The sequence below is a fragment of the Nicotiana tabacum genome, chromosome 22, assembly GCF_000715075.1.
Source record: "Nicotiana tabacum cultivar K326 chromosome 22, ASM71507v2, whole genome shotgun sequence".
In the NCBI taxonomy this organism is placed as follows: Eukaryota; Viridiplantae; Streptophyta; class Magnoliopsida; order Solanales; family Solanaceae; genus Nicotiana; species Nicotiana tabacum.
This window is the reverse complement of record NC_134101.1, coordinates 4310262-4319553: the sequence shown is the minus strand read 5'-3', so window position 1 is coordinate 4319553 and position 9292 is coordinate 4310262. Positions and strand designations below refer to the sequence as shown.

The 9292-nt window shown below is 37.9% G+C and overlaps 1 pseudogene; it reads right to left on the bottom strand.

Annotated features, from left to right (window-relative positions):
* Positions 1-2128: 2128 nt before the first annotated feature.
* On the bottom strand, positions 2129-5653 carry LOC107765989 (putative inorganic phosphate transporter 1-7; annotated as a pseudogene).
* Positions 5654-9292: the final 3639 nt, after the last annotated feature.

The window sequence follows — 9292 nt, the reverse complement described above, 5'->3', positions numbered from 1 at the left end:
CCTGTTGTTATGAAGTAAATTTCTTGCATCGAACTTGATATTTGATGGTAATGCCCCCCAGTATCCAAGGTTTATTGAAAGGAGGCCTCGGATACTGTTGAATTATTCTAAGTTAGCACGATCAATGGTTGCCTCGTTAAAAACCTTACCGAAAAACCCATTTGGGATAAAACCGGCCCAAGGGAAAAAGAGTGCAACGCGTGCTTTCAGACCTAAGGTTTCGTGTTGAATGATCCATCCTTGTTCCTGATCGAACTCCTGCAAGGGTTAGTTTCGAAATATAAACGAACATGGGAGGGTCGTACCTTAGCAGTAGTATCGTTTTAGGTGCGACACGTTCTAATTGCTTGGTAGTTGTTTGTCGTTCATAATACCAAGCTTGTAGGATCCTTTACCAACGTTTTCGAGTACCTAATACGGTCCTTCCCAGTTTGGACCTAGTTTTTCATCATTCGGATTTCGGGTGCTGAGGGTGACTTTTCTTAGCACTAAGTCCCCGATTTTAAAATTGCGAAGATTGGTTCTTCGATTATAGTATCTTTCGATCCGTAGCTTTTGGGCGGCTAATTGGACGAGAGCAGCTTCTCGTTTTTCATCCAATAATTTGAGGCTAGTATTCATAGCCTCGTGATTTGACTCTTCCGTTGTATATCGAAACCTGGCACTGGGTTCTCCAACTTCGACTGGAATCAAGGCTTCAGAACCATATACTAAGGAGAACGGGGTTGCCCCCGTACTAGATTTTGATGTTGTTCGATATGCCCAAAGAACTTCGGGTAGAATTTATCTCCATTTTCCCTTAGTGTCGTTCAACCTTTTCTTTAGGTTTTGAATGATAGTCTTGTTCGTCGATTCGGCCTGTCCGTTCCCACTAGGGTTATATATAATTAAAAATACATAGTGAGGAACCCATGATAAATCAGCTTTTCCCCAATTTTCGCCGAGATTCTCTCCCTTAGTGCGGCTGTAACGACTCTTGTCTATGAGCTCGATCTTGATCGGACTCAGTATTGGTCGGTTTTCAGTTTTAGAGCTCGATGCGGGTTTGAGCTTGATGCCGACTCGGGGTCCGGTAGTGACTTGGGCTCGGTATTGGTTGGCCTCTGGCCCTTAAGCTCGATTCCATCACACCTTATCATAGTTCGATTCGGACCCGAGCTCGATAATGACTTCGAGCCCGATATTTGACATGTGCCTGAAATTTGAAGCTCGTTTGTGCCTTATTCGGATCCCATCTCGATATTATGAAGACTTTCTTTGGTCCATTATGTCCCCATCTCGATCAGTCGTACGAAAGCCGAAATCAGTTTCGACCGCATACAATGATCAATGCACATAAGATATTTAACTGATTTCCCCCATTGATCAAAATGCTTTCATTGTAGATAGGCAAATAGTAGATGCTGCTTTCATTGCTAATGAAAACCTAGAGCGGAGATTGAGATTCTGATCGTGTCAACTAGAATTACTGTATAAATCTGAAGAATGACAGAGATTTGGGGGAGAAATGTGAATGAGATTAAGAGTATGTATCACCATTTTCGGACTATGTTAAGTTGGTGTTGAATACTGTAATCAATTGCAACAAATAGCTCCACCTTGTGACTTTTTATAGTTTCCCTCTCGATGTTCTACAGTAACGCACGCAACTTGCATTCTGTCCATGCTATCACAATCCTTGTTGATCAACCCGGTGAACCTGCATCTTTAACTATACAACTTGCATCCTCAATTTCTACAAGTAATAATTGGAATTAGAATAATTAATAGCCTACTTGATCTATTACTACTAATCTTTGGTTAGAAAATGAGATCACTCAAGGAGTAGAAGCCAATGACCCGAAAAGTTCATCTGTTTTCATTTTTTATGTTGTGTTTTGTTAATGAGGGATTTTTCTATGATGTTATAACAGTACATATCATATCATAGTAACTTTGAAATTGTTGCAACAACAACAACATATCCGGTGCAGACCTTACCCTACCTTTAAGAAGGCAAAGAGACTCTTTCCGGTAGACTCTCGACTCAGAAAAGATAAATGGAAGGGGCAACTTTGAAACTGTTGCAATTGTTTAATTTATAACTGATACTGGAACTTAAAGTATGATCCTACATAAAAGAGAGTAACAGCCACTACCTAGAGTGTAACAAAATAGAAATATAAGAGCTTAAAACTATGTAGAGAAAAAAAACAAAAAGCACCAGAAAATAGAAACACGTTTTCCAAAAATAACTCTATATATCTAATCCTATTTTGCTTAAGCTTCTGCATCATCATTTTCTCTAGACATTTCTTCAAGAGATTTCCCTTTAGATTCAGGAACCAAGAAAGTAAACAATGTACCCAAAATATTAACAAATCTCAACACAATAAGAGAATTCTTCACCCCTATACCAGCAGTGTACCCTTCATCAACCTTACTCTTATCTTGTGGCTGAGCCAAATATAAAAACCCGAAAGCACCAACCATCGCCCCTAATTTTCCTGCTGCAGCCGATATTCCATGACACGTGGAACGTAATCTAGCTGGAAAAATCTCAGCTGGCACGACAAATGTGGTTGAGTTAGGTCCAAGAATGTCAATGAGTATAGGACAACGAATCCGATACGATTGTTGGGGTGTGTCCAATGGTTATAAGGAATGGCTAAAGCAAACACGAATGCTGTCATCATAGAGAAACCAAGTAATTGAATTGTAAACCTCCCAATTCTATCAATTAAAAACACTGTGAACCAATACCCTGGCACTGTACTACAAAGAGCAATAAGTGTTTGTGCTCTAGCAATTTTGAAAACTTCTTGAATTGCATTCATAGTATTGGCAGGAGGAATCCATCCAATTGCACTAAAGATATCTTTTTGGAACAAATTTTGGCTATAAAATGCAATATCAAGAAGAAACCATGTACTTGTTGTGCCAAGTAAATGAAGTCCATGTCGACGAAGAAATTCTTTAGAAAATAAACCAAAATCATTGCCTGATTTTCCTCTAGTGGTAACAGCAATTTTAGGCTCTTCTTTTTGTTCTGTTTCAATATCAACTTGCATAACTTTTTCCATATCTGCAGTTGCTTGTTTTACATTCTTGGCAACAAAAGCAGTGTAACGAGCAGTTTCGGGCATCTTTGTTCTCCAATAGTAAGTGAGAAATGCAGGAAGTGCTCCAACCATTAATATAATTCTCCAAACAGTCTGCTTGTGGAAAAATACCAAAATAAATTTATTATAAACTGTTACATGTTGCTGCAAATTACTTTGATTTAATAATTTATAATGACTATACACTATAGAAAAGTTACATAAGCCAGTGATACTTGCATCAGGATAGGCTGCCTACATCATATTCCCTTGGGCTGCGGTCCTTCCTCGGACCCTGCGTGAATACGGGATGCTTTGTGCACCGGACTGCCTATTAGCTATATGGGTAGAGAAACAAGATCTCTAAACGAATCAAAGTTGAAAGTGATTTCTACTCAACACTGTTCTGCAGGCCGTTTTAGTCCAACATTTTCTTAGTTAAATCTTCTATGCTATGTACAGTTCTATGAAAATCATAAAGTTCCACGATCCTAAAGTCATATAACCATTTATGTTATGATAAAATTCAAACACAACGTACCTTGTATGGAGGAGCCTTAAACCGGGCCTCGAATATAGGAGAGACCAGGATGGCAAAAATTCCTCCACCCAGAATACCAAATCCTTGCATAGCGAAAACAGCAGCAATAAAAGCACCCCTCGTCTTTTTATTAGCATATTCAGACATAATAGTAGCTGAAAGAGGGTAATCACCACCAATACCAAATCCTAGCCAGAATCTAAAGAAGCAAAGTGTGGCTAACACTGTCTTTGGTTCTCTACCAAAAGAAAGACCAGAACCAATGGAACATAGACTCATGAGCATTAATGTTATGCCATAGACTTTTTTCCTGCCCAATTTGTCACCAAGCCATCCAAAAAAGAGTTGCCCTGCATTTGCATTTCAGAACACATCCAAGATTTAAATTTAATGGGTTCGACCTGTTCCAAATTTTATATTGATTAAAACTTTATGATATGTATAAAAAGTCAGTTGCAGAAATCTTGTGTGGAACAGAAGGATAAAAGCTCGTTTAATTCTGATTTCCGGTACGAATATAGTAAATGTAAGCGACATATTCCGGCCCTACCTGTAAGGGTTCCACAAAATGCAACTCCATTAACAGCTGCTGAAACACCAGGAGGTAAAGATCCAGGTTTTGTAGAGCCATCAACATGATAGTAAACGCGACCAAGTAATTTAGTGACTAAAGAAATGCAGAAGAGATCATAGGCATCTGTGAAAAATCCCATCCCAGCAATTATAATTGCAGTAAAATGATACCATTGTGTTTTTGCTGCATCTAGTGCCTTCAGAACCTTTAGATCCCCTGCCATTTTATACAATTCTTCTTCACTCTTCTCTTCTCCTTTGATCTAGCTGCATTTCAAATCAAGAAACATTCAATAATCAGAACAAATTGGCCAACGAAAGATCAAAGATAGTGAAAGATACAACTATAAAAATGGATCATGTATCTTAAATTTTATATGACACTCTTTCTTTTTTGAGTCTGTTCCAAAAGAATGACGGCTTTTGTACATTTGGTAGCTCTTTAATTTTTATTCCTAATTTTTAGTTTAATGACATGTTTTTATATCGTAGAAGGCAATTTAAGCATAAGGAATGTTCAAGAAAATATGCGTCCTCTCCCATGCACTAAGATCCCATAATTAATTCTCAGCTCCACGAAAAACAAGATTTCCTATCAAGGCGGCTGAGATAAATCCTAGGCCATACCATTGATACATATGGGACATGTCGTAGATCCTATTACTCAGGATTTGAAGGTCGGGAGTGCACTTTTACTTTCAGTCAAAATCTACTTTGTATACAGAATATCACTATTAATATATCAGTATTTTCTAAAATATATACATATATTCATGAAAAATTTGCTGAACTTTTTAGGTGTCCGTGACCCCTCACTTGATAACATAGTGTCTTGCTTCTTTTTTTTTTTCCTTAAACTGTTTCGAAAGAATGTCACATTTTTGTATTTAATTAAGTTATTAATTTCACATTCTCGTATTACCTTAGCTATGATGACTCTCCCTTATAGTTAAATGATATTTTTGGCATGTTATACACTTCTATAATTTAAGACCGCAAGATCCAAATTAAAAGTAGTGTTTATATTCTTACATGGTGTCCAGTCAAACTACCATGCCTAAAATGTAGTGGAGTGAGCAAGATTTCATAAGAATAACAATATACTCGATGGATCATGGCATTAAATCTATTGATATACCATTTTCTTTAATCAAAGTAAAAAAGTTGAAATATAAGTTCATTCTCAAAATAAAGACAAAAATTAAAGAACTTGAATTTCCCTTGCATGCAAAAGAACAAAGCAGAATCTTGATTTACATCTCAAGAAGGACACATGCATGCAAATAAATGCAAATATTTAGAACTAATTAATGACAAGACTGACCTGCTATTGCTAGAAAAAATGGTGGAGAAAGAGAGCAGAATCAGAGATTCAGTTTAATTTTTTCTGTGTGGGGAACGAGAGATTAATTAAGCTTAGGGAAATGATTAATTAGAGAGATTTAGAGGATTATATTATGTGAGTGGTAAAACGGTAAAGCATGGTGAATCTTTATATATGCAACAGTAACCCCCTAAACTGGGATCTTCGCCCGGATATTGCCCTACTTTTTCGGTCCCGGTCAATAAATGATCCTATTTTTACATGGTATATATTTAGAAAAAGTTTAACTTATAATTGTTTAAAAGAATTTTTATGCTATAAAATTAACTAAAATAGTAATTATAGGCTATAGCACCCTTCCTAGAAGGTGATTATAATACGAGTCCGGAACCAAAATGTGGTTCTTTTGGACTCAAAGAATCAAAATGTGTGAAAAAAAAATATAGTGACCAATATATATATAACGCCCTTTTAAAGGGCGCTATACCTTAACGGTTGTTTGCCTGTTAAGGTATATCGCCCTTTAAAAGGGCGTTATATTTGAACCTGAAATGAGTTGGAAGGTATAGCGCTCTTTATTAAGACGCTATAGTATAGCGCCTTAATAAAGGGCGCTATACCCACATAAAAGGGCGTTCAGTCCCCTTCCCCAACAAACCAGTGTCGTCCCCCCCCAATTAAAGAATACAAACAACGGTCCCCCCAATTTTTAATCAAAAAAAGCTCGAGTGGAGCCCACCTATCCCACAAAAGTGTAGATTCTCGGTCCCACGTCCTAGCTAAAGCGTTATCTCGGAGTGGGTTGCTTGTTTCGGCTCCAAATCACCAAATCTTTAATTTTTCAAAAACTTAAAATCGAGGTATTCCGACTTAGTTTTTGTTAAAACGCGTATAAAAAATACACATTAGTTATTTTTAATGTGTTCTATGTTGTTTTGTGATTGTTTTGCGTTTTAACTAATTTGTTATTTTTATCCGGACTATAGTATTAGTGTACTAAAATAATTAATAAAAATAGAGAAATTATTATTAGTTGTTAAAAAAATATTAATTAGTTACTTTTTACTGTGGTATATGTATTTTCGTGAATGTTTTGTGATTAAATTCATTTGTTATTTTTATGCGGTTTAGATTATTTATTTGCTTAAAGATTAGTAAAATATATAAATTGTTACTTTAATTCCCTCTAGTGGTATCTTGTGGCCTAATGTAGTGCTTGTATTTGTAATGTAGTGCCCTTTTAGCGTAGTAAAATGTAATGCCCTTTAGCGTAGTATCCTTGTAGTTATTGAAATTAATCATTTAAGTATCTCTTATACCCAAAAATACGTCAAAAAAGTTGATAGTTCAAACACAAACTTCGTCCAATTCTAGTCAACGATCGTAAGAAAATAACATGAGAAAACAACAATATTTCCCGGACTAAGTATTGTTATATGAATATTTAATAATTAAATCTTGTATAGTTATGAAAATTAATTATTTAATTTTATTATAGTAAAAAATAAGTGAGTCATAAAAAAAATATAATAATAAAAGTAGCATATAAAATAATAAAACTAACATATAAAATAATAAAACTAACATATAAAATAATAAAACTAACATATACAATATTAAACTAACATATAAATAATAAACTAATATTTAAAATAACATACCTATTGAGTGATAAATCGGAAACTTTTTCTCATCACGAACACAAGAATTCAAGATACCTTGGTGCTACTGGGCCTCAAATATCGAGCCCTGAACCCATATGTGAATATTTAATAATTAAATCTTGTATAATTATAAAAATTAATTATTTAATTTTATTATAGTCAAAAATAGGTGAGTAACAAACAAACATGTAAAATAATAAAACTAACATGTAAAATAATAAAACTAACATATTAAAGTAAAATAATGTAATTAATATTGTTCAATTTACAGTAGCCGACATGGAGGTTCCGCTTTTGCATCCCGGATCTACCACGCTAGAGTTACTGTTGCTACAGGGCGAGCATAAATCGTCCTACATATGGGAGGGACAGTTACTGGCCCAGACATTTCGCACCAGGAGAGTAGACGATATGTGGGATTTTCTTAGGGCCCACCCTCTCCATCCTCGTATAGTCAGATGCCTATAGGATACGAGTTTTTATAGGATTGTGGAGATCGACCGGTTGCAGCTGGATTGGTCGTTGATCACGGCCCTGATAGAGCGGTGGAGACCGGAGACGCACACATTCCATTTGTCCATTGGCGAGGCCACTATCACGCTTCAGGACGTGGAGGTCCTGTATGGGCTGCCCGTTGATGGACACCCTGTTGCTTTGTCGAATGCCATCAGAGAGAATACGGGTTTGCAATACCTGGAGATGCTGCAACGGCTCACCGGTTTCCAGCCACCGGATGAGACTGCATTGATTGGGGCCAGTCATATGCAGTTGACGCCCGTCCGGCAGCATTTGGAGGCGATGCACGCTGACATCACAGATTATACACCGGAGCTTCATATTTACCGGTACACGAGGTTGCTGCTGCTGCTTATGTTTGGAGGGGTTTTGTTCCTGAACACATCAGGGAACCTAGTCAGATTGAGATCTCTTCTTCATCTTGAGCGGCTAGATGATTTATATCATTACAGTAGGGGTGCTGCTATTCTCGGTTACTTGTACAGGCAAATGTGCCGAGCGAGCATGGGCACCCAACGAGACGTTGCTGAATTTTTATCGCTACTACAGGTGAAAGCATAGTCGAATACTCTATTCATTATAACATACCTAGTAAAAATATACCTTAAATTTTACGTCCATTTTGTATAATAGGTTTGGGCGTGGGAGCAGTTTCTGCAGTTGTAGCCACCTCTACCACCCTTAGCTCCGGGTGCACCACCTCCGTTTCTCCCTTTAGCTAGGAGGTAGGTTGATAGACGAGGATATGGACGGGAGTATGAGGCTCGACATAATCTCCCCTATTACAGGGATTTGTTGGATTTGCTGGAGGGCACACAGGTAAATGTATACCTAAGTTTACCTGTCCTGGCTTCATATGTGTTGCGTATACTCACGCTTTCTGTTGTTACTTAATAGTTCATTTGGAGGCCATACAATGACGAGCTAATAGCTGGTTTGCCCGATTATTGCTCGTCCATCCGAATTATGTGGAGCTCTTCCATCCCGTTGATGTGCCTTGATATTGTCGAGCATCATGCCACCGAGCGAGTACTTTGCCAGTTTGGCCGCCCGCAGCTTGTACCGCCACCGCCCACTTGGCATATGACACATTACTAGTGGGATGATGGTTCCAGGGTAGACCAGACATATATGACATAGCTAAAGGCGCAGATCGATACTTGAGACCAGCGACATGACCTGATTCCGCCTCCCCCTCCACCTGAGCGGCCGGATGGTGAGCATGAGTATATGACCTGGTACCATAGCGTTACCCGACTTTTCGTCGGGAATCCTGCTTATCGCGCTGGTGGTCGGTACGTTCCATACGCCGGAAGGCACAAGGCACTAGTATGTTATTTGGTATACTTACTTATAATGTTAACCTAGAATTTTATAATTTATATTTTACATGTTGTGCAGGCAATTGGCCTAAATCTGTTCCACCAACTGGGACTGTAGATGCAGCAGTATACCGCGAGGGAGCAACCGCTTTGCATGAGTATGGCCGACAGGTTAACGATTTGGCTTCCCAGACATTGAGGCGATCCCGAGTTGATGAGCACTTAGGATACCAGGCTGATTATGTGGTGCCAGAGCAGTACCATCGTGGGCT